The sequence below is a fragment of the Elephas maximus genome, chromosome 23 (assembly GCF_024166365.1).
Source record: "Elephas maximus indicus isolate mEleMax1 chromosome 23, mEleMax1 primary haplotype, whole genome shotgun sequence".
NCBI classification, from domain to species: Eukaryota; Metazoa; Chordata; class Mammalia; order Proboscidea; family Elephantidae; genus Elephas; species Elephas maximus.
The window spans coordinates 37,676,568-37,704,292 of NC_064841.1; positions in this window are offsets into that span (position 1 = coordinate 37,676,568).

The window sequence follows — 27,725 nt, forward strand, 5'->3', positions numbered from 1 at the left end:
TGTCAAGTATGGTTTTATTTTCTCCTTTCTAATCTGTATGCATTTTATTAATTTTTTCTTCTCTGATTACCCTGGCTAGAACTTCCACTATAAAGTTGAGTAGAAGTAGCAAGAGCAGACATCCTTCTCTTGATCCTGATCTTAAGGAGAAAACATTCAGTCTTTCACCATTAAGAAATGTTAGATTTTATGGGTTGAATTGTGTCCCCCCAAAATATATGTTGGAATCCTAAACTCTAAACTTATGAATGTAATCTTAAGTTTGTTGTTGTTATTAACTGCCATCAAGTTGGCAACACCATACCCAATGAACAACACATTGCGGTTCTGCACCATCCCAATGTTATCCAGTGTTTTCACTGGCTGATTTTTGGAAGTAGATCACCATATCGTTCTCCTTAGTCCACCTTAGTCTGGAAGATCTGCAGCTGTTTCTTCTCATTTTGAGTGATGCCACATCAGCAAATGAAGGTCCCAAAAGCTTGACTTCATCCACATCATTAAGGCTGACTCTACTTGAGGGGGCAGCTCTTCCCCAGTCATCTTTTGAGTGCCTTCCAACCTGAGAGGCTCATCTTCTGGCACTATATCAGACAGTGATCCACTGCTATTCATAAGGTTTTCACTGGCTCATCCTTTTCAGAAGTAGACCATCAGGTCCTCCTTCCTAGTCTATCTTAGCCTGGAAGCTTGGGTGAAACCTGTCCACCATGGGTGATCCTGTTTGTATTTGAATACTGCTGGCATAGCTTCAGCATCACAGCAACATACAAGTCCCCAAAGTGAGACAAACTGACAGACACGTGCGGGACTCAGTCCTATAAGATTACTGTGAGTTGGAATCTACTTGAAGGCATACAACAGCAACAACATAGACAGATGTAGATAAAGATTGACTTATAGACACACACAGAGAGTGATTTACTTCAAGGAATTGGTTCACTCAACTGTGTGGGGTAACAAGTTCAAGATCCATAGGTTGAATGACAGACTGGTGAGTCCTACAGGCTTGTATCCCAAGATCTTAGGTCAAGCAAAAGGAAGAGTGTAGTTTAGAAAGAAGTGAGAGTGAGAGTTCTACCAAAGTATCTACTTATAGTCTAGAGGCAAAACACACCCTACGGAAGCTCCCTTTTCATCTGATTGATTCATTACATTATATTAGATTACATAAAGAAGGTCATTATATTACATTAACCAGCTGCCTTCACGTTGATTCAGACTCATTACAACCTCATGTGTGTTAGTATCAGATGTAGATTGGCAGGTCTTTCTTCCTATGCACCTCTGGGTAGACTCAAACCATCAGTCTTTTGGTTGGCAGCCTAGTGTTTTAAACATTTGCAGTACCTAGGGAATCCTACCTTACATTAGATTACATTATGGACAGTAATCTGCTCTACCCAAGACCAACTGACTTATTGCATGGAACTACCCATGACAGTAACTAGATGACCTTTTAGTCAAACCACTGGGAACCATAGCCTAATCAACTTGACAGACAAAATTAACCATTGCATTATGATAAATGAAAAAATTAATTTATTATCTGATAAAAACATATTTGTATTTAAATATAATTATTCAAACGTTTATCTCTTTTATCTTGTATCAGATTAGAAGCTTTTGGTAAAAATTGTCTTAGAGTTCTTTGAATTACTAATCACTAATCTTCCCACAGTGATGTCTCACTCACAGAAGGCACACTGTAGAACTGAAACTGACTAACTTTGTCATGTTACATGGACATAGAATTTCTGGGATTTGTATCTCTGGAATTTATTTATATTTATCTACTCTGTTTTATGAATGCCTATGATCTATTCTGAATATTCTTGCAATCACATCTATCTCCTGTTTGTCCTCTTCATTAAAAATTAGCTTTGTTATTAACTTGGGGTAAAAAATGTGATTTCATTAAATTTCAAAAATATTTTGTTTAGACTTGTGACAAAGTTTTCTCCCTGTTCAGATGGCAATAAAGGGGAAAATGTATTCTAAATAAACAAAAATTTTTTTGGTCATTTAGTTATACAACAAAATGTTCTTATAAAATGATAACAGGATTGTAAAATGCTAAAAAAATAAATTTTATCTCATATTTTATCAAAAATTTTCATGTATTGTTTGACACTGAAAATGCTGTGATTAAGTTGTTTAGCATTTATATTTTAATAGTTAAAAACAAATTTCAAGCATACTAACTCCCACTGCAGAGTTTTATTCATTACATGTTTTGTACATTCTTCTGGTACCGTGACTATGACAGCAGAAGAATGCATATAAGCACCTGAATCAATTTCTTGTATTAATTTATGTAACAAAACATAGTAGTTCCCTGTCTAAATTACCTAGTGCTGCTATAACAGAAATACCACAAGTGGATGGCTTTAACAAAGAGAAGTTTATTCTCTTGCAGTTCAGTAGGCTAGATGTCTGAAATCAGGGCTCCAGCTCTAAACGAAGGCTTTCTCTCTCTGTTGGTTCTGGAGGAAGATCCTTGTCATCAGCCTTCTCTTGGTCTGAGAGCATCGCAGTGCAGGAACCTCAGGTCCAAAGGACACGCTTTACTCCTGGCACTGCTTTCTTGGTGGTACGAGGTCTTCCTGTCTCTCTGCTTGCTTCTTTCTATTATATCTCAAAAGAGATTGGTTTAAGACACTATCTAATCTTGTAGATCTCATCAATATAACTGTTCGTTATATTGATAGTGATAGGATTTACAACACGTAGGAAATTCTCATAAGATGACAAAATGGTGAACAGTCACACAATACTGGGAAACGTGGTCAAACAATTTTGGGGAACACAATTCAACCCATGACAATCCCTAATCTAGGTTTCTGTAATTATACTTTAGGGTTAATATGTGAATTGAATTTTCTTTTAATATTTGGTTCACTTTTTAATATCAAATCTGCTAACAGATCTTCTAAATGTAATCCGTCAACATGGCATTAAATTTAGTGAATTTAGCTATCTAATGAAATACTGAAATCTCATTTACTTATTTCACTTATCGAACTCAGATAATACATAGCATGACCGTGGGATGTGGGCTTCTATGGAATGCATGGAAATGGGAGTTGGGCCTATGGAGTTATGTCCAAGTCTTCTAGACATTTGATTTTGGACATCTCCAAGAGAGATCAAAAGACTCATTAATGCAACAGCTTTGGCAGTCAACTTTGATTTTTATTCCTACGTAAAGGATCAACTTTGAGTCTATGTTTAGGCTGTTAGATCCTTTCAGGTTGCAAGAGACTAACTCAGGTAATAGGCTTTATTGCAAACAAAGGAAAGGAAGATCCACAGGGAAGTAACAGAACATAGGGAAAGGAAGGGAAAATAAGCTCATTGGTACACTAGCAGTTTCAGTAATCTGCAGCTACTTTTTTAAAATAATTTTTATTGTGCTTTAAATGGAAGATTACAAATCAAGTCAGTCTGTCACATATAAGCTTATATACACCTTACTACATACTCCCATTTACTCTCCCCCTAATGAGTCAGCCCACTCCCTCTTTCCGGTCTCTCCTTTCGTGATCATTTTGCCAGTTTCCAACCCTCTCTACCCTCCTATCTCCTCTCCAGACAGAAGATACCAACGCAGTCTCAAGTGTCCACCTGATACAAGTAGCTCACTCTTCGTCAGGATCTCTCTCCAACCCATTGTCCAGTCCCTTCCATGTCTGATGAGTTGTCTTTGGGAATGGTTCCTATCCTGGGCCAACAGAAGGTATGGGGACCATGACCGCCGGGATTCTTCTAGTCTCAGTCAGACCATTAAGTCTGGTCTTCTTAGAAGACTTTGGGGTCTGCATGTCACTGTTCTCCTGCTCCCTCAGGGGTTCTCTGTTGTGCTCCCTGTCAGGGCAGTCATCGGTTGTGGTTGGGCACCAACTAGTTCTTCTGGTCTCAGGATGATGTAAGTCTCTAGTTCATGGGGCCCTTTCTGTCTCTTGGGCTCATAGTTATCGTGTGACCTTGGTGTGATTCATTCTCCTTTGATCCAGGTGGTTTGAGACCAATTGATGCATCTTAGATGGCCGCTTGTTAGCATTTAAGACCCCAGAAGCCACATTTCAAAGTGGGATGCAGAATGTTTTCATAACAGAATTATTTTGCCAATTGACTTAGAAGTCCCATTAAGCCATAGTCCCCAAACCCCCGCCCTTGCTCCACTGACCTTTGAAGCATTCAGTTTATCCAGGAAACGTTGTTTTTGGTCCAGTCCAGTTGAGCTGAGCTTCCATGTATTGAGTATTGTCCTTCCCTTCACCTAAAGTAGTTCTTATCTACTAACTAATCAGTAAATAACCCTCTCCCACCCTCCCTCCCTCTCTACCTCGTAACCACGTAAGTATGTTCTTCTTAGTTTATACTATTTCTCAAGATCTTGTAATACTAGTCTTATACAATATTTGTCCTTTTGCATCTAATTTCACTCACCATAATGCCTTCCAGGTTCCTCTGTGCTATGAAATGTTTCAGAGATTTGTCACTGTTCTTTATCGATGTGTAGTATTCCATTGTGTGAATATACCATAATTTATTTAGCCATTCATCCTTTGATGGACACCTTGGTTGCTTCCAGCTTTTTGCTATTGTAAACAGAGCTGCAATAAACATGGGTGTGCATATATCTGTTCATGTGAAGGCTCTTATTTCTCTAGGGTATATTCCGAGGAATGGGATTTCTGGGTTGTATGGTAGTTCTATTTCTAACTGTTTAAGAAAACTCCAGATAGATTTCCAAAGTGGTTGTACCATTTTACATAAGAGTAAAGAGTTCCAATCTCTCCGCAGCCTCTCCAACATTTATTGTTTTGTGTTTTTTGGATTAATGCCAGCCTTGTTGAAGTGAGATGGAATCTCATCGTAGTTTTAATTTGCATTTCTCTAGTGGCTAATGATCGAGAGCTTTTTCTCATGTATCTGTTAGCTGCCTGAATATCTTCTTTAGTGAAGTGCGTGTTCATATCCTTTGCCCACTTCTTGATTGGGTTGTTTGTCTTTTTGTGGTTGAGTTTTAACAGAATCATATAGATTTTAGAGATCAGGTGCTGGTCAGAGATGTCATAGCTGAAAATTCTTTCCCAATCTGTAAGTGGTCTTTTTACTCTTTTGGTGAAGTCTTTAGATGAGCATAGGTGTTTGATTTTCAGGAGCTCCCAGTTATCTGGTATCTCTTCGTCATTTTTAGTAATGTTTTGTATTCTGTTTATGCCTTGTATTAGGGCTCCTAACGTTGTCCCTATTTTTCTTCCATGATCTTTATCGTTTTAGTCTTTATGTTTAGGTCTTTGATCCACTTGGAGTTAGTTTTTGGGCATGGTGTGAGGTATGGGTCCTGTTTCATTTTTTTGCAAATGGATATCCAGTTATGCCAGCACCATTTGTTAAAAAGACTGTCTTTTCCCCAATTAACTGACACTGTTCCTTTGTCAAATATCAGCTGCTCATATGTGGATGGATTTATATCTGGGTTCTCAATTCTGTTCCATTGGTCTATGTGCCTGTTGTTGTACCAGTACCAGGCTGTTTTGACTACTGTGGCTGTATAATAGGTTCTGAAATCAGGTAGAGTGAGGCCTCCCACTTTCTTCTTCTTTTTCAGTAATGCTTTGCTTGTCCGAGGCTTCTTTCCCTTCCATATGAAGTTGGTGATTTGTTTCTCCATCACATTAAAAAAGTCATTGGAATTTGGATCGGAAGTGCATTGTGTGTATAGATGGCTTTTGGTAGAATAGACATTTTTACTATGTTAAGTCTTCCTATCCATGAGCAAGGTATGTTTTTCCACTTAAGTAGGTCCTTTTTAGTTTCTTGCTCTAGTACTTTGTAGTTTTCTTTGTATAGGTGTTTTACATCTTCGGCAAGATTTATTCCTAAGTATTTCATCTTCCTGGGGGCTACTGTGAATGGTATTGATTTGGTGATTTCCTCTTCGATGTTCTTTTTGTTGATGTAGAGGAATCCAAGTGATTTTTGTATGTTTATCTCGTAACCTGAGACTCTGCTGAACTCTTCTATTAGTTTCAGCAGTTTTCTGGAGGATTCCTTAGGGTATTCTGTGTATAAGATCATGTCATTTGCAAATAGAGATAATTTTACTTCCTCTTTGCCAATCCAGATGCCCTTTATTTCTTTGTCTAGCCTAATTGCTCTGGCTAGTACCTCTGGCACAATGTTGAATAATAGCGGTGATAAAGGGCATCCTTGTCTGGTTCCCGTTCTCAAGGGAAATGCTTTCAGGCTCTCTCCATTTAGGGTGATGTTGGCTGTTGGCTTTGTATAGATGTCCTTTATTATGTTGAGGAATTTTCCTTCAATTCCTATTTTGCTGAGAGTTTTTATCATAAATGGGTGTTGGGTTTTTTCAAATGCCTTTTCTGCATCAATTGATAAGATCACGTGGTTTTTGTCTTTTGTTTTATTTATATGGTGGATTACATTAATGGTTTTTCTAATATTAAACCAACCTTGCATACCTGGTATAAATCCCCCTTGGTCGTGCTGGATTATTTTTTTGATATGTTGTTGAATTCTATTGGCTAGAATTTTGTTGCGGATTTTTGCATCTATGTTCATGAGGGATATAGGTCTATAATTTTCTTTTTTTGTGGTGTCTTTACCTGGTTTTAGTATTAGGGATATGGTGGCTTCATAGAATGAGTTAGGTAGTATTCCGTCATTTCCTATGCTTTGAAATAACTTTAGTATTAGTGGTGTGAACTCTTCTCTGAAAGTTTGGTAGAACTCTGCAGTGAAGCCATCCGGGCCAAGGCTTTTTTTTGTTGGGAGTTTTTTGATTACCTTTTCAATCTGTTTTTTTGTTATGGGTCTTTTTATTTGTTCTACTTCTGATTGTGTTAGTTTAGGTAGGTAATGTTTTTCTAGGAATTCATCCATTTCTTCTAGGTTTGCAAATTTGTTAGAGTACAATTTTTCGTAATAATCTGATATGATTCTTTTAATTGTAGCTACTTTTCTATGATTATCTTTCTACAGGTACTATAATGACTTTCCTCTTTTTCAATTTTTACTTTCTGATCACCATGGCTTCTATGTTCCACCTCTTTTCTACATTTTTTGGTTTCAATCCCAAAGGCAAATGGTACCTGTTGTTTTGGCCATCTGTTGTTGTGTGTAACAAATCATTCTAAATTTTTGTATGTTAAAACAATAATTTTTGTTCTTTGAGACCACCTTGGGGTGCATCATGTAGTGACAGTTAAGTGTAGGGTAGAGCCAGGGCCATTTGAAGGCTTAATTATCTTGAAATCCAAGATGATATCTTCAGCCATGTCTAATTTCTTAGTAATCATCAACATGGCCTTTCTGTACAGCTGAGTTGCTTAGAATCCTTATGTTGTAGCTCAGAGTTCAAAGAGACAGGAAGCAATGCAATTGGTAAAAACAGTTGCAGCGTGATTCAGATTCACAGAGGTGAAATAATAACTCTCTCTCCACGAAGAATGGCACATACGAGGAGGAAAAATTGGATGGCAGGCGTTTTTGAAGATAAACTACCAAATCTTTGAGTTTATATTCTTTTCCCCCAACTAGTTCTTTCTGCCTTTTGACTCATTGTAGGCACTGATAATTTTTACTGTCTTTCTTGTATTAATTTCACTGAGATTTATATATAGGAAAAATAGCGTTGTTTTATATTAGGGATTCTATTAGCAAATTAGTTTATTATCTATTTATCTGTCAATCAGTCCAATCATCCCCCAAAGTAATTTGAGGCTCAGAAAGACTAAAAACAACTTAAAAATATAAAAACAAAAGAGGCAATTATCTAAAAAAATAGCCCTGAATTATGTAAATATTGTGAATATTTCCATTGTCCTCTAAATTTTCCCTCACATATAGCATGAAAATAAAAGCCACACCTCCAGTATTTTCCTCTGATGATTAGGTCATTCTCATGGTGAATTTTTATTTGACAAAAATAGAAATAGTGGAGGTAGGACCAAGATGGCAAAGTAGTCAGAAGCTTCCTGTCATCTCTTTTACAACAAAACCTGGAAAAAAAAGTGAGTTGATTGTATATGACAATCTAGTAGCCCTGAACATCAAAGTTGAAGAGTTAGTCTGAGTGGCAGGTGGAGGAAGAGACAGTTCAGAACTAGCGAGGATTTGCCAGACCTGACCTGGCCGGTAACCTGCATGCTGAATTTGCTGGTGCTTTTGGGCTGAAGCAAGCAGTAGTGCTCAGGACACTTTTTGTGCACTAGGAGAAACCAAGCTGCAATGAGGCTGTATGATTCTCTGGAACAAGGGAGAAGCTGTGCCATAATTAAGTGCAAATATCTAACATACCATGCAGGATCAAAAATGAGCTTCCCCCAGTGGGAAGTACCTCTCTTCCATTCATCTTCCCCCTACCTGCACTGCTCCAGTCCTACCCCAGTTTCAACAATTACCACCACCCTAGGCTATAAGTGGAAACTGTCACACTCCCCGAGCTGTTCTTCTGGCTTTGGAGAGGGAACAAATTAACAAACAGGAAAAAAAATCTGTCAGCTTCCCTAAGCTGAAAACTCATAGCAGGCACAGAACCTCTGCCTAAGCACAGGCATAAGGGGTCCACAGACTTTGGATGCCTTTCACCCCTGCCTAGACCTGTGTGGGCCCATTTCAAAAGTGTAGGCCCTCATTAGCAAAGTACAACAGGGTATACACCTAAGCCTATTTTCAGTGCAACAGCTAAGGGAGAGTGGCAGATATGTGACATTTGACACCACTCTGCCCATCAAGCAGGGTCTTCACCTACCCACATCAGGTGCCTGAGGACTGGTGGCTCCACCCACTCTACCTAGCCACTCAAGATAGGGGTCCAAGAATAAGTGGTGCCTCCCAGTCCTTACAACCAACAGTATTGGATGCTCATAGCCTGGCTGCAAAACCCACCCATTTACATGCTCTAGGGAACAGGGACATGCCTTCTACCCAGGTACCCAGGGGCAGCCACCAGCCCCCTACCTAGCTCAGCACATAACCCCTGTTGCACCCAGATACCTGTGCCTACTCCAATCACCCCTACTTAGCCTTGCCTGTTTAGGACTGCACCACACACTTGGTGACTGATGACCTGGACACCTGAGCTGAATCCAAACAAGAAAAGTAAATGGACTCCTGGGCTTACATACTTATTTTCAGCTCTAACCACCTGGTGACAGGTCGTGAGAGTTTTAATGACACCAATAATCAAAGTAGCTCACTGAACTACTTTGAGCATATCAAAAGAAAACAAAATAAGAAGCTAGGATGCAGTAAGCAAACAAAAAAAATAAATAAATTCAATAACTTACTGGTGTCTCAGAGACAAAAGTCAGTATCAAATCACATAAACAGGCACACCATGATGGCTTCAGCAAGTGACTAAAACAAACAACCAAGAAACCTCGTGGAAGAAGACAAGATCTTAGAATTATGAGAGGTAGAATCAAAAGACTAATATATAGAGTTCTTCAAGAGATCAGGAAGGAGATCAGGTGACACACAGACCAAGCCAAGGAGCACACAGAAAAAGCTATAAAGGAACTTACAAAGGTTATACAAGAGCATAATGACAAATTTAACAGGCTGCAAGAATCCACAGAGAGACAGCAAATCTAAATCCAAGAGATTACTAATAGATTTTCAGAATTAGGCATCTCAATAGAAAGTCAGAGGAACAGAGTTTAGGCAATGGAAGTCAGAATTAGTGATACTGAAGGCAAAGCACTTGATACCAACATATTTGAGGAAAAATCAGATAAAAGTCTTTTTTAAAAAATGAAGAAACACTAAGAATTTTGTGAGACACTATCAAGAGAAGTAACCTACAAGTGATTGAAGTGCAAGAATCGGGGGAGATAACAGAAAATACAGAGAGAATTGTTGAAGATTTGTTGTCAGAAAACTTCCCTGATATAATAAAAGATGAGAAGATATCTATCCAAGATGCTCATCAAACCCCACACAAGGCAGATCCCAAAAGAAAGTCACCAAGATGTATTATAATCAAACTTGCCAAAACCAAAGATAAAAAGAGAATTTTAAGAGTGGCTAGGGATAAATGAAAACTCACCTGCAAAGGAGAGTAAACAAGACTAAGCTTGGACTACTCAGTAGAAACCATGCAGGCAAGAAGGCAATGGGATGACATATATAAAGCCTTGAAGGGGAAAAAAAAAATAGTCAGCCAAAAATTATATACCCAGCAAAACTGTCTCTTAAATATGCTGGCAAAATTAGGACATTTACAGATAAACAGAAGTTTAGGGAATTTGCAAAAACCACAACAAAATTACAAGAAATAACTAGAGGGAGTCCTCCAGTTAGAAAATAACATCAGATAACAAGCCACGACTAGAATGCAGGACAGAACAATGAGATATCAATCTAGAAAGCCATAAAAGTAGAAATCAATAACAAAAAAAAGCAAGAAAAAAAATCAAGGACATGGAAATTGAACACCTTGCTCAAAAACTATTGGGTTATAGAAGAAATTAAGGACAGAATAAAGAAATTCATAGAATCAAATGAGAATGAAAACACATCCTACCAGAATGTTTGGGACACAGCAAAAGCAGTGTTCAGAGGCCAATTTATAGCAATAAATGCACACATCCAAAAAGAAGAAAGGGCCCAATCAAAAAATTAACCCTAAAACTAAAAAAAATAGAGTACAGTAAAAGAAGCCTTTGGACACCAGAAGAAAGAAAATAATAAAAATTAGAGCAGAATTAAATAGAGAACAGAAAAACAATTGAAAAAGTAAACAAGGCCAAAAGTTGGTTCTTTGAAAAGATCAACAAAATCGACAAACCATTGGCCAAACTGACAAAAGAAAAATAGGAGAGGAAGAAAACAACCCAAATAAAAAAAAAAAAAATGGGTGATAAAACAACAGACCCAACTGAAATTAAGAGAATCATGAAAGAATCTATGAAAAATTATACTCTAGCAAATTTGAAAACCCAGAAGAAATAGACAAATTTCTAGAAACACATGTCTTACCTAAACTAACACAGACAGAGGTAGAACAATGAAATAAACTTATAAAAAAAGAAAAGATTGAAACGGTGATTAAAAATCTCCCAACAAAAAAAAGCCCTGGCCCTGATGGCTTCACTGGAGAATTATACCAAACTTTCAGAGAAGAGTTAACAGCACAACTACTAAAGTTACTGGTATAAAAACGGATACATAGACCAATGAAACAGAATTGAGAACCCAGACAGAAATTCATCCATCTATGAGCTGCTGATATTTGACAAAGTCCTAAATTCATTAAATGGGGAAAAGACAGTTCCTTTAATAAATAGTGCTGGCATAACTGGATATCCATCTGCAAAAAATGAATCAAGACACCTCACACCATGTTCAAAAACTAAGTCAAAATGGATCAAAAATGTAAATACAAAATCTAAAATGATAAAGATCATGGAAGAAAAAATAAGGAAAATGCTAGGAGCCCTAATACATGGCAGAAACAGAATACAAAACATAACTAACAATGCTCATCCAAAGACTTCACCAAAAGAGTAAATAGACAACAAACACCAGAAGAGAAACTAGATAACTGGGAGCTCCTAAAAATCAAACACTTATGCTTATCCAAAGACTTCACCAAAAAAAGTAAATAGACAACCTACACACTGGGAAAAAAAAATTGGCTATGACAAATCTGATCAGCATCTAATCTCTAAAATCTACAAGATACTGGAAAACCTCAACAATAAAAAGACAAATAATCCAATTAAAAAAGGGGCAAAGGATATGAACAGGCACTTCACCAAAGAAGACATTCAGGCGGCTAACAGATACATGAGGAAATGCTCACTGTCATTAGCCATTAGAGAAATGCAAATCAAAACTACAATGAGATACAATCTCACCCCAACAAGGCTAGCATTAATCCAAAAAGCACAAAATAATAAATGTTGGAGAGGTTATTCACCACTGGTGGAAATGAAAATGGTACAGGAACTTTGGAAATCATTTGGCACTTCTTTAAAAAGCTACCAGTAGAAGTACCATGCTATCCAGCAATCCCACTCCTTGGAATATATCCTAGAGAAATAAGAGCTGTCACATGAATAGATATATGCATACCCATATTCATTGTAGCTGTGTTCACAATAGCAAAAAAGATGAAAACAACCTAGCTGCCCATCAACAGACTAATGGATAAACAAACTATGGTATATACACACAATGGAATACTAAAAAAAAAAAAAAAATGGAATACTACACAATGATAAAGAACAATGATGAATCCATGAAACATCCCATAATATGGATGAATCTGGAAGGCATCATGCTGAGTGAAATTTGTCTCAAAAGGACAAATAATGTGTGAGCCCACTATTATAAGAACTGAAGAAAAAGTTTAAACACAGAAGAAAACATTCTTTGATGGTTATGAGGGTGCAGAGGGAGGAGAGCGGAATTCACTAACTAGATTAAAAAAAAAAACTAGGTAGTAGACAAAAATTATCTTAGCTGAAGGGAAGGACAACCCACAGTACAGGGAAAGTTAGCACAATTGTACTAAAGCAAAAGCTAAGAATTTCCTAAACACAACCAAACACTTGGAGGAACAGAGTAGCAGGGGTGGGGGCCTGGAGACCATGGTTTCAGGGAACATCCAGGTCGGTTGGCATAACAAAGTTTATTAAGAAAATGTTCTGCATCCCACTTTGGTGAGTGGCTTCTGGAGTGTGAAAAGCTTGAGAGCGGCCATCTAAGATGCATCAATTTGTCCCAATCCACCTGGAGCAAAGGAGAATGAAGAACACCAAAGAAATAAGGAAAATATTACCCCAAGAGGCAAAATGGCCACATAAACCAGAGACCCCATCAGCCTGAAACCAGGAGAACTAGATGGTGACTGGCTACCACCAACATCCACCCTGACAGGGAACACAACACAGAGTCCCTGACGGAGCAGGAGAAAAGTAGGGTGGAGAACTGAAATTCTACTAAAAAGACCACTAGAGGAATGCCGGAAGACATGGCCCCTGGAATCTCTGCTAACCCAGAGCTAAAACCGTTCCCGAAGCCAACTTTTCAGACAAAGATTATACTGGACTATAAGACATAAAATGATAATTGTGAAGAGTGTGATTCTTAGTGGAAGAGATGCAGGAGACTAAATGTTCAGCTTCTATCCAGAGGCAAGATGAGAAGGCAGAAAGTGATAGGAGCTGGTTGAATGGACACGGGAAATCTGGGTGAAAATGAGGAGCATGCTTTCATCTTATAAGGATTGCAACTAGGGTCACATAACAGTATGTGTATAAATTTTTGTATGAGAAATTGAGTTGTAAGCTTTCACCTAAAGCACAATTTAAAAAAAAAGAAGAAGAAATAGTGGTAGGTTGGGTAAAAAAAAAGAAAACCCAGTGCCGTCGAGTCAATTCTGACTCATAGCGACTCTATAGAACAGAGTATAACTGCCCCATAAATTAGTAATAGATTAGAAAAAAATGAAAATAAGAATGATGTTTAATAAGTAAAAAAGACAAATAGTCTCTTTTGGTATAGATTTGAGAAAGTCATTCTAGGTGAGGAGAAATTCAAGAATAAGGGGAAGGATGAGCTAATCGATATCATGCTCTTTGCAGGGAACAAAATGTGTTTAACTTAGTCTATCCGAAGTTAATATTTTTTACTTATATTAAAGGTGTGAAAGTAGCTACATACTGTGCACACAGAGGACTCTCCCTGGGAGATCTATTGGTTCCACTAGGTGGCAAGTGTTGAGATTCATCTTTTGAGCAGTTTAAAAGATTGAAAAAGAATGGACTGTTTTAAACATTACAATTTTTTTATGGATGTATGTTTTAAACTTAATATAAGCTACACATCTTTAGGGGAAATAATATATATATTATATATATACATATATATACTTTATTAGCCCATGGTGTGCTTTACTTTTTAAAATACCACTCTTAGATCCTAGAGTTTGAATTAACCAGATAATCAATAAACAAATCTTCTCATAATGTCTCTTAAGAGCACTTGTAGTATCTTAGAGTTATTAATTACATGGTTATTGTCTACTATTGTTTCCAGTTGCTTATTCACATGTTTTTGGTTTTTAAAAAAATTTACATCATCCAAAATATATCTTTTGTCTCTTCTCAAAATTCAAATTTGTTTTTTCTCCTTATATAACCTTTTAATGAAATTGTTGTTGTACTTCCTCTTTTGGGCCCAATTAGAGCTTGGGGAAATCATTTGAATGTGTTTTTTAATATAATTATTTTGTCTACTCTGTTTATCTATCTCCTTGTCACATTCTTAGGCATTTTCAGTAATCCTAGAAATCCGCTGGATAGCTGGATATAAGCTCATTCATTTTTCATATCATGTAGACTTGAGATAGCCTTTCAATTATACGATTATTCCCAAATTGCATAGGTCTTTCACAGCTTATTCCTCATTTCTGTTCTTGTCATTTGCCAACTTAAGATTTCTCCCTTGTGTCATATCAATGGCACTGGTTTTTTTTATCATAGTGTATATATATATATAAATATATGTATTATATATATATATATATATATTCTTATGTAACTTTAGTAAGGAAACCCTGATGGCATATGGGTAAGTACCTCTGCTGATAGTCAAAAGATTGGCAGTTCCAATCCACCAGGCACTCCCTGGAAACTCTATAGGAGCAGTTCTACTCTGCCCTGTAGGGTTGCTGTGAGTTGGAATCGACTCAGTGGCAACGGGTTTGGGTTTTTTTTGGAACTTCAGTAAATATTTTCAGTCTCTTGATGTAACTCTCAGTTTACTATTGTTGTCATTGTTAGATGCCCTTGAGTCGGTTCTGACTCATAGGAACCCTATGCACATCAGAACGAAACACTGCCCAGTCCTGCACCATCCTTAAAATTGTTATGCTTGAGCTCATTATTGCAGACACTGTGTCAATCCACCTCATTGAGGTTCTTCCTCTTTTCTACTGACCCTGTACTTTGCCAGGCATGATGTCCTTTTCCAGGGACTGATCCCTCCTGATAACATGTCCAAAATATGTGAGAGGTAGTCTCGCCATCCTTGCTTCTAATGAGCATTCTGGTTATACTTCTTCTAAGACATATTTGGTCATTCTTTTGGCAATCCATGGTATATTCAATATTGTTCACCAACACCACAATTCAAAGGCATCAGTTCTTCTTTGGTCTTCCTTATTCATTGTCCAGCTTTCACATGCATATGAGGTGATTGAAAACATCATGGTTTGGGTCAGGAGTACCTTAGTCCTCAAGGTGACATCTTTTCTTTTCAGCACTTTAGAGAGGTCTTTTGTAGCTGATTTGCCCAATGAAATGTGTCTTTTGATTTCTTGACTGCTGCTTGCATGGGTGTTGATTGTGGATACAAGTAAAATGAAATCCTTGACAACCTCAACATTTTCTCCATTTATCATGATGTTGCTTATTGGTCCAGTTGTGAAGATTTGTGTTTTCTTTATGTTGAAGTGTAATCCATATCGAAGGCTGTGGTCTTTGATTTTCATCAGTAAGTGCTTTAAATCCTCTTCACTTTCAGCAAGCACTGTTGTGTCATCTGCGTAATGCAGGTTGTTAAACAGTGTTCCTCCAATCCTGATGCCTTGTTCTTCTTCATATAGTCCAGCTTCTCATATTGTTTGCTCAGTATACAGATTGAAGAGGTATGGTGAAAGGATACAACTCTGATGCACAGCTTTCCTTATTTTAAACCACGTAGTATCCCCTTGCTGTGTTCGAACAACTGCCTCTTGATCTACGTACAGGTTCCTCAGGAGCACAATTAAATGTTCCAGAATTTCCATTCTCTGCAATGTTATCCAAAATTTGTTATGATCCAACAGCCAAATACCTTAGCATAGTCAATAAAACACAAGAAAACATCCTTCTGGTATTCTCTGCTTTCAGCCAGGATCCATCTGACATCAGCAATGATATCCTTGTTTCCACATGCACTTCTAAATCTGGCTTGAATTTTTGGCAGTTCCCTGTCAGTATACTGCTGTAGCTGCTTTTGAATGATCTTCAGCAAAATTTTGATTGCATGTGATATTAATGACATTGTTTGATAATTTCCACATTGGATTGGATCACCTTTCTTGGGAATAGGTATAAATATGAATCTCTTCCAGTTGGTTGCCAGGTGGCTGTCTTCCAAATTTCTTGGCATAGACTAGTGAGCACTTCCAGTGCTGCATTTGTTTGCTGAAACATCTCAATTGGTATTTCATGAATTCCCAAAGCCTTGTTTTTTTGCCAATGCCTTCAGTGCCACTTGGACTTCTTCCTTTAGTACCACAGTTTCCTGATCATATGCCACTTCCCAAAATGGTTGAATATCAACCAATTCTTTTTGGTATAGTGACTCTGCATATTCATTCCATTTTCTTTGGATGCTTCCTGTGTCATTTAATATTTTTTCCTGTAGAACCCTTTAATATTGCAAATTGAGGCTTGAAGTTTTCTTCAGTTCTTTCAGCTTGAGAAATGTTGAGTTTGGTTTTCCATCTCCGGGTCTTTGCACATGTCATCATAATACTTTGTCTTCTCGAGCTGCCTTTTGAAATCTTCTGTTCAGCTCTTTTACTTCACCATCTTCTCTTTTTGCTTTACCTATTTGACATTCAAGAGCAAGTCTCAGAGTTTCTTCTTACATCCATTTAAGTCTTTTCTTTCTCTTCTGTCTTTTTATTGACCTCTAGCTTTCTTCATGTATGATGTCTTTGATGTCATTCCACAACTCGTCTGGTGTTCAGTCATTAGTGTTTAATGCATCAAATCTATTCTTGAGACGGTCTCTAAATTCAGGTGGGATATAGTCAAGGTTGTGCTTTGGCTTTCATTGATTTGTTCTAATTTTCTTCAGTTTCAACTTGAACACATGTAAGCAATTGAAGGTCTGATCCACAGTTGTTCTGACTGATGATATCGAGCTTTTCTATCGTGCATCCTGATTGCATGTTTGATCAATTTCAGACTGTAGGAACTGGTAAAAATCTTCAATTTCTTCAGCTTCTGGCTTAGTTGTTGATGGGTAAATTTGAATAATAGTTGTATTAACTGGTCTTCCTTTAGGCATATGGATATTATCCTATCACTGACAATGTTGTACTTTAGGGTAGATCTTGAAATGTTCCTTTTGATGATGAATCCAATGCCATTCCTCTTCAAATTGTCATTCCTGTCGTAGTAGGCCATATGATTGTTTGATTCAGAATGGCCAATACCAGTCCATTTCAGCTCACTAATTCATACATTTTATGTTCCAGGTAGCGACTATTAACGTATGTTTGCAGCTGTTTCCTCTTACTTTGAGTCTGGCCACATCAGCAAATGAAGGTCCTGAAAGCTTGACTCCATCGAAGTCATTAAGGTCGACTCACTTTGAGGAGGCAGCTCTTTCCCAGTCATCTTTTGAGTGCCTTACAACCTGAGGGGCTCATCTTTTGGCACTATATCAGACAGTGTTCCACTGCTATTCATAAGGTTTTCACTGGATAATTCTTTTCAGAAGTAGAGCTCCAGGTCCTTCTTCCTAGTTTGTCTTACTCTAGAAGTTCAGCTAAAACCTGTCCGCCTTGGGTGACCCTGCTGGTATTTGAATACCGGTGACTTAGCTTCCAACATCACAGCAACACATAGTGCAATGAACTGACAGATGTGTCAGTTTACTGTATATATGAATAATGGCTTACTTTTTACATAAATACTAGCGGTATATTGTGACCATTTGCTAACATCATTTTACTTAAAAAAAAAGACTAATAAGATAGATTACCTGGAAAATAGAGCATATTACTGCCCTTTATTCCCATTATCATTGTGGCCTTCATACTTAACATTAACTGGTTTCTCATTTCTAAGTAGTAAGTTTAGGAAAAAATTATAGCTCATGTAGGGGAAATTCACACTTGAAATATATGAATGTAATAAAATATGCAGAAAGTAACAACCACAATCTGTGACAATTATTTGAGAAAAATAATTATTCAGAAGTATAATAAGATTTAGTAGTATTTACCACATGTTTAAAATTATATTTCATCTGATTTATTAAAATGAAATATGAAGCTTATAATAAGTACATGAAGGTTACATTAAGGCAAATCTCAAGAATTTGGAAAAAAGATTGTCTCTAAAATCAACTGCAATGGTTTAGAACAGAAGTATGTAGTTGTAGTTGAGTCGATTTCAACTCATGGCTACCTACAGAACAGAGTAGAACTGCCCCATAAGGTTTCCAAAGCTGTAATCTTTACAGAAACAGAATGCCCTATCTTTCTCTTTTGGCACAGCTGGTGGGTTCTGTGACCTTTAGGCTAGCAGCTGGTCCTTTAAGTGCTGCGCCACCACGGCTCCTCAATTAGCCTTAAAATCAAACCAAAACCATTGCTGTCGAGTTGATTTTGACTCATAGCTACCCTGGAAGACAGAGTAGAACTGCCCCATAGGGTTTCCAAGGAACGGATGGTGGATTTGAACTGCTGACTTTTTGGTTAGCAATCAAGCTCTAGGCTCCCTCTCAGGCTGCCTACTTCCTTTTCTCTGTTACAAATCTTTGCTTCTGCACACCATTCTATTCCTTCCCCTAGACTTCAGAGATTCCAGCTCCATGGTAATTAAATGCCCTGATCTTCAACTTTTCCCCTAAATGTTCTCTCAGTCCATTTTGTTGTCCTTAGCTGAAGCCTAACTGATCTTTGATTACATTGGTTTTCTTATTATTGTCTCAAAATTCAAAAATTTGAAGCTACAACCCACATCCTACCATGGCCTTCAAACCTATGTTTCCAACTGTCTCCTTTACAGTAATTCCTTGGGCATCTCACAAGCAATCCGAATGTGAACTTTTCAAAACATAAACTCATGATTCTGCAACTTTCCATATTCCATTTCCATTTACAAACTAGCTTCTCAACCATTCTTTTTTTATTTCAGAGTAAGATACCACCATTCACTGAGATGCTGATTCAAAAATTTTGTAGTCATCATTAGTTTCTCCATTACATGACAGATTTGATGTGTTACCATGTCCTACCCATTCTGCGTCCTAAGTCTCTCTTGATTCCATCTCCTTCTCTTCACCTGTCCTCCCACCAAAATAGCACACGCTATTGTTGTGGCTAAGAGTTAAACACCAGACTACTAACCAAAAGGTTGATGGTTCAAACCCACTCAGAGGCATCTGGGAAGTAAGGTGTAGTCAGGGATGGAATACCTAATAAGCAAGGTGGAAAAAAAAAAATTTTTTTCAAGGTAAGCATGTGCTTAAGGCATCAACAAAATAGGTGCACCAGTCCAAAGCAAAGACCTATAGATGACAAACAGACAGGGCACAGGAAAAATGAGTGCTGCAGTGTTAGGAAACTGGCAGGGCACTAAATGAAGCTGATACCAGCTCAAGTACATGAGAATGTGATGGCTAGAAATAAAGTTCACAAAGCTATTAGGCCCCTACCGCTTCAACACCTCATTGACATCTGTCTTCTGGGTCCCTTCCCTTGTAATTGAAACTCCTTATCTTGGCAGGTCTCTTGGGAGTATTGGGAGTATACTATTTCTTTCTAATAAACAAGAAGTGGAGATGGGCTGTCGGGTCTACATTCATCCACAGAAAATTTGTATAATACAACTCAAAACATTCCGCTAAAATACCATATGCCACTTTTGTGTTTAGTTGCTACTACTATAGTCACTTTTAAAAAGAAGTTATATCATGGATACCTAAGACACACACACACACACACATATATATACCAAACCTGTTGCCACGGAGTCAATTTCAATTCATAGCAACCCTGTAGAACAGAGTAGGACCGTCCTGTAGGTTTCCAAGAAGCGCCTGGTAGATTACAACTGCTGACTTTTTGGTTACCAGTGAAGATCTCAACCACTGCACCGCTAGGACTCCGTACACACACACACACACACACACACACACACACATATATATATAACTCACATAGTCCATTTGAATAAGTGAGTAAGCACAGGAGGGGCACCACAGATTATCAGTGTTTAGGGCTCTCACTTGTCTTAATCCGGCCCTGTGCCTGGTGATCTGCAGACCTAGACACCCTGTGGAAGAATTCTGCTCTTCACACATGGGGTCACTAAGAGTCAGAATCAACTTGACAGCAACTGGCAACAATAGCGACATTCTTGTAGCTCATCTGGAACACCACAATGGCCAACTAATTACATTTATCTGTTCTTATTCTTACCTCATCCATTTCTTTATAGAAGTCACAGTGCTTTTTAATAAAAACAGAATGCAGTGCATCAACACCATGCTTAACCATCAATGACTACTATTTATAAGTTCTTAACAAGGGCCTTTATGATTGGTGTAGACTTAGTTTTCCACATTTACCTTATTATACTGCTCTTCCCTTCACACTCTGCTTCAATTACACTGACCTTCTTTGTGTTACTACTAATTCCATGATTCTTCTCATTTGAGGCATTTTCATAAACTCTTACCTTTGTATGAATACCTTCCTCTCCTTTTACGTGGCTAAAACCTAGTCATTTTCATTTTCCCTTAAATTCCAGTTTCCTCAAATCTCTAATACCGTTATCAGCTTCAATGAAATGACTTCATATAACCTCTCGTAACATCTCTTATTTCAGTTTGCAGCAAAAATCACAAATGTAATCAAAAATCATTTGTGTAAGTGGTTTTTTGATGTCTGTCTTTGTTGCTGCATTAAAAGATCTGTTGTATTCTCAGCTTCCTAACACAGTGTCTGCAATGTGGTAGGCCTAAATATTTATTTGTGGAAAATTGTTAAACAAATCAGCTGGTTCTTCAAATAGAGGAATTTAACTCTAGGATGACTGAAAAAATTATCTAAATAAATGATTGTCAAAAGTGGAGTGGACGGGCTTAGATGAACTGCAAATGAGGGTGCGTACCTGCTGATTCATACACCCAAGGAATGGGGAGTCTTAGACTATGGAATATTTATTTTCAGTTTCATTTGTAAGCTTATCGTAAGTGTGAGGATAGTTAGAACAGAACAATTATTGAACACCAAATATATGTTGGATCTCTACATAGCTTTAAGTCTCTGTGCCTACATGTCACATTCTTCATGCAGCAGTAAAGCTCATGTACTCACTCCCTTCAGATCTTTGCCAAGTGTCAACTTCTTAGTGAAATCATCTGTGACCACATCCCAGAACCACCTCTTCCTCTTCCACGGTTCATTTTTAGTACTTACTTAACCTCTTCAACCACATTATGTATTTTAATTATGTATTGCTGGATTTAGGTCCCTCATGGTGCAATTGGTTTTCACTGGACTACTGATCTGAAAGTTAGCGGTTTGAACTCACCCAGCAACACTGTGGAAGAAAGTCTTGGCAATCTGTTTCTGTAAAGACTAAAAAAAAAAAAAAAACTACAGCCAAGAAAATCCTATGAAGCAGTTCTACTTTGTAATACACGGAGTCACCATGAGTGGGAATGGACTCGACGGTAACTTTTCTGTTTGTTTATTATTGACGTATTGTCTTCTACCCTCGGCATGTGAGCTTCTTGAAGGCAGAGTTTTTTGTCTTGTTTGCACACTGCTGTATCCCCAGCTCCTAGAAGGCTGCCTGGCAATGAACGCTCAATCAATATTTGTTGGATAAGTTATTTGATCTTATTTAACTTTCAAGAAAACACTTGCATTTTTATCCCTATTTTAAAGGAGCTGACATTTAAGGTCAGAGAGCTAAAAAGTGGCACAGAAGGAATTAGGAACCTCAACTGTTTGGCTACGAACTATTCTGATTTGATGAGCTAACATGCACTTGTTCGAATTGGGAGTAGCAAAAGATAAAATGTTTCCTCTAATAGAATGGTCATTATATTCCATGGGTATTCCCGGGCCATGCCATTTCCCTTTTTTAAAATCTATTTTAATTGATGTATATTATAAAAATAGATGAGATAAAAAATTGGTATTATTTCTGTTAGCACTGATGGATTTCTGCATTTAATTAGCCATGTATGTGGTAAATGTTGGCTGACTTGAGGAGCATTCTCTCCTCTAAAACATCAAAATGCAGGAAACTTTTGAATTTGACACACTGAAAACATGGATGCTTGCTTTTTCAGTCCAACACAGCCTAATAGGAGTAAATTAGTTTAAAATGGGATTCAGAAATATATTTTAGCTCTTTGAATATTATTAACTTGTACACTAGACTTTTCCTTAAAAGAAACAAAAATTCCTTGCTAGGAACAATGTTATAAAATGAAAACTTTGGCAACTGTGTATTTAACTCTGTATTTACATAATAAAATCTCCTCAAACACCCAAACACTGCCACAACTACCATCACAACTACCCCAATAAATACATTATTTCTTTGGAAAACCTTGGCATGTTTGCTTAAACACAAGGCCACACTAGTCTAGGTTGTCACCCGAACTTATACTCAGAACTGTTAGTTGCTGTTGTCATTATTGTTGTTTTGATATAGACAATATTTTAATCTATAAATTAGAGGAGAAACACTAATAATATGCATTCCTAGAGCTGACATTGTAACTCTGTCTCAGGAAGATGCCTGACCACTGTAGGCAAATCCCCACATCTGCTGTCTGAAGATACCCGTGCACCTGCCCATGGTTGCCACTGAGGAATAATGACTTCTCTTTTGGGTTTTGTATCAGGCTGTTAAAAACAATAAGATTGTGGCAATTAAAGAGATCAACTATTTATTAAGAAAGAGAGAGACAAGAGAGACTTTTGCAAACAAGCAGTCAGTTCTAGAGAAACTGCTGCAGTTCCTGCAGAGTGGCTTTTTGCTTATGTCGTTTACAATTTCATGATAAAAGCAAAAATGTACAGCTGGTTCTTTGAAGGTTATGCAGTCAGGCAGAAGATCAAGTCACACGGAATACACAAAGTATAGAGGTAAGGTCTTGGGAAAAATAAAATTTTGGTTACACATCTATCATCTGTTACTTCAAAGTAAGCAAGATCCTAGGGAAAACAAGAAGGAGCATTTCTGAGAGGTGAATAAGGTTGGTTTGCAGGGGTATATTTAAGGATAAGATGCCTGGAAGTGCAGGAGCGTTGTCCAGGTTTCTGGGGAGTTACTTCATTTTAACAAAACAAAAACTCCTGTAATAAGAACTGTTTGGCAAAGAAATTTCAGAAATGTTTACAGGCCTGTTGTACCTGTGGTGAGTGCTTCAAAAGACAGTTATGGTTTAGGAGGTAAGCAAACAATATTTGGTGATACTAGCTGTATGGCTTTGGGAAAATGACTTATTTTCATCTGTAAAAAGGAGATATTAACAATATCTATCTGTGATATTTTCATGAATTTAAGTAGATAATATTTGGAATAACAAACTCTGGTACATAGTAAAGCTCAATACAGTTTAGCAACTCTTGTTTTAATTTCAGAAAATAGTATTAAAATACATGCAGAAGTCTGACGGATATAGATTTACATTCTGATTATTATATCAGTAGTTGCATACGTTTACCAAGTTACTTATTCCTCTTACCTTACTTTCTCCAAACACCAAATGTAGATATGCTGACCTACAAGTTAACATATGGATGGCACACTAAGTGATCAATAAATTCTATTCAGTAAATTCTATTCACTTTTATTAATTATTCTTATCACTAACAATAAACTTAATTTTAAAATATGCCTTCTGCTTACATAAATTATTTTCTATCTGCCAAAAGATGATGAAACCTGTTGCTGTCAAGTCGATTTCGACTCAAAGTGACCCAGTGGGAAAAACTAGAACTTCCCCATTGGGTTTCCAATCTTTATGGAAGCAGACTGCCACATCTTTCTCCTTCAGAGATGCTGGTGAAGTCTAACCTCTGGCTTTTTGGTTAGCAGCCAAGTGCTTAATCACTGTGCCACCAGGGCTTCTTATGCCCTACCTTTAATAGGAGCTAATGATTTGTAAATCCATTTCCAAATTTTATACATACAAACTATAAGTGAAAAATTATGTGACATCCTTCAGTTCCACTTCAAGGTTATTGAGGAGCAGGCACAAGTGGAAGAGAGGGGAATTGCATTGAGGTATAATAAAAAAAAAAAAAAAAAAAATTTTTTTTTTTTATTGATGTTGTGTAACAAGCTAGGCTCATCTCTTAGATAAGAGCCTTCCTTCCACATACAAGGCTCCTAGCATGTGTACCAATGAAATTTTTGCCATCGCAAAGTTGCAAATTACCATGTCACAGACCTTCCAAATCACTCATGAATTACTCATACCAATAATGCAAATAATAAGTTTTAGGATATATCATTTCAGATTTATATTTGTACTTCTGGCTTCAGTTTCAAGGAGTTGCTCTGAATATGTAAAGAAGGCTTTAAGTCTGACTTTTTAGACTGCTTATGAATGATAAATTCTCTTTTGGTGACTTCATAAAAACTCTTCTACTGAGCTTGTAAAGCTGCTGGACAGGTTCTGGTACTTTGCTAGTTCCACAGGGAAGCACTCACCCGTTGTTGCGTGTACTGATTTCTCTCTCTGAATCACCGTGATTACAGTGGCCAACTTTCTTACTAGAGATCTCCAAAATGTGCACTTAAGTTTTAGCACTGTGAACTATCAGAATAATTTATTATTGTGCTTGATAATAGAGTCTACTGTTGTAGATTGATAATGTCTGAGTATTTTGAGTTTTTTTAAAACCATTTTGACGTAGTTGTTTCATATTTTACTTTGCAGAAATGAGAGTTCCAGTCCCTTAAAAAGTGCAGAGCAAATATGATCAATTGCCAAAAGCAGAGTATTAAAAAACCCAGCTACTGGCACACCCATGTTCATTGCAACACTGTTTACAATAGACAAAAGATGGAAGCAACCACGGTGCCCATCAACGGATGAATGGGTAAATAAATGATGGTATATTCACACAGTGGAATACTATGCATCGATAAAGAACAGTGATGAATCTGTGAAACATTTCATAACATGGAGGAATCTGGAAGGCATTAAGCTGAGTGAAAGCAGTCAGCTGCAAAAGGACAAATATTGTATAAGACGACTGAAGGAATAGTTTAAACAGAGAAGAAAAGATTATTTGATGGTTACAAGAGGGGGGAGGTGAGAGGGAAGGAGGGTGGGAGAGGGGTCTTCACTAATTGGATACTAGATAAGAACTACTTTAGGTGAAGAGAGAGACAACACACAGTGCAGGCAAGGTCTACACAACTGGACTAAACCAAAAGCAAAGAAGTTTCCTGAATAAACTGAATGCTTCGAAGGCCAGCGTAGCACGGGCAGGGGTTTGGGGACTATGCTTTCAGACCACATCTAAGTCAATTGGCATAATAAAATCTATTAAGAAAACATTCTGCATCCCACTTTGTAAAGTGGCATCTGGGGTCTTAAAATCTAGCAAGCGGCCATCTAAGATGCATCAAGTGGCCTCAACCCACCTGGATCAAAGGAGAATGAAGAACACCAAGGACTCAAGGTAATTACAACCCCAAGAGACAGAAAGAGCCACATAAACCAGAGACTACAACAGCCTGAGACCAGAAGAACTAGATGGTGCCGGGCTACAATCGATGACTGCCCTGACAGGGAACACAACAGAGAACCCATGAAGGAGCAGGACAGCAGTGGGATGCAGACCTCAAATTCTCATAAAAAGACCAGACTTAATGGTCTGACTGAGACTCAAAGGACCCTAGTGGTCATGGCCCCCAGACCTTCTGTTGGCCCAGGACAGGAACCATTCCCAAAGCCAACTCTTCAGACAGAGATTGGACTGGGCAATGTGTTGGAGAAGGATGCTGGTGAGGAGTGAGCTTCTTAGATCAGGCAGACCCTTGAGACTATGTTGGCATCTCCTGCCTAGAAAGGAGTTGAGAGGGTAGAGGGGGTTAGAAGATGGTGAAATGGACACGAAAAGAGAAAGTGGAGGGAGGGAGCGGGCTGTCTCATTAGGGGGAGAGCACGTGGGAGTATATATAGCAAGGTGTATATAAGTTTTTGTGTGAGAGACTGACTTGATTTGTAAACTTTCACTTAAACCATAATAATAATAATAAAAACCGGCAGACGTGGAGTTCAGCTTTAATATGGGGAAGAATACTGAACTGCATGGGAGCTCAGCAAATGCCTCTGGGATTTTTTTTTTTTTTTTTTTTTTTACTGTATCTTGGATAACTGGGAAGATGGTGGTGTTCTCAGTTGATATACTGGGATGATGAAGAGGGGAAACAGGAAATTCCAGACTGTAGAGGAGTTTCTGGAGTGACAAATCCACTAGTATTTGGAAAAATTAGCATTTTTTTTTCTTTTGATATACACTAGAGGAAGGGATAGAGTAGAGCATGTTTAAGCATCTTACTGAAGGGTTGTTGCTGTTATTAAGTGCTGGCGAGTCAGTTCCAGCTAATAGTCACCCGTGTACAGCAGAACAAAACACTGCTAGGTGCTGCTCCATCCTCACAATCATTTTTATGCTTGAGCCGTTTGTTGCAGCCACTGTGTCAAGCCATCTCATCGAGGGTCTTCCTGTTTTTCACTGACCCTCTACTTTACCAATCACGATGTCGTTCTCCAGGGACTGGCCCCTCCTGATAACATTTTCAAAACACACTTCTAATGAGCATTCTAGTCCATTGTATATTCAATATTCTTTGTCAACACCATAATTCAAAGGCCTCAATTCTCCTTTAGTCTTCTTTATTCATTGTCCAGCTTTCAAATGCATATGAAGTGATTGAAAATTGTTGTTTCAGTCTGGCACACCTTAGTCCTCAAACTCACATCTTTGCTTTTGAACACTTTAAAGAGGTCTTTTGCAGTAGATTTGTTCAATGCAATATGCCTTTGATTTCTTAACTGCTGTTGCCATGGGTGGTGATAGTGGATCTAAGTAAAATTAAATCCTTGATAACTTCTAGTTGCACACTGAAATGTATGCAACTGCAAATGGTACAGTTAAATATTCAAACACAGGTCTTCCTGGCCCTAGAGCCAATCTCTTACCAGCTGTACTAGCTGTTGATTAAAAACACATATTTAAATAATATCACCCTTGAATGGCATATAACATAAGAAAAATAGTGGGCTAAGGATGAGGTCTATATTTAACACCTTGGAGAGTAAGAGGAACCTTTGAAGGAGATCTGTTAGGACTGGCCTGAATGATAGCAAAAAGCAGAGAAAGTGATCGCCTAAATTCAAAGGGCGTAGACAATCCCAAGTTGAAGTGAGAAAAATCATCAGAGAAGTGTGGGAAAAAAGATATTAAAACATTTTATCCAACTTCAATGAGCAGTAATGAAATGTGGGACAAAATGGAGTGAGAGACAAAAGATGCCAGTCCAGTCAGGGGTGTTTCACCAACTTCTCTGGTCTTCAGCGCTTTCACGTGCTGTGAGCAGTTTACAGACAAAGCCACTCTGATTGTCCTTACCTGTTTTGCTACTAAAAAAAAAAAAAACTACTAGCCAGGAAGAATTCAAAACACTTCTACAGGGAAGGCAGAAATCTTATGTTTAACCTTATTTAGTACTAGGAGTATTGCTAAAATGCATGAGTGGACTACCTTAACTTTAAATTAGACTTATTTTATAGCCAGTTTTTTTTCCCCCAGAATGTTAACATGTACTTTTATGTGTTGTGTAGCTTATTTATTCTGTAGCTAATTTATTCCAATATAAATATATGAATTTCACTGTAATGCC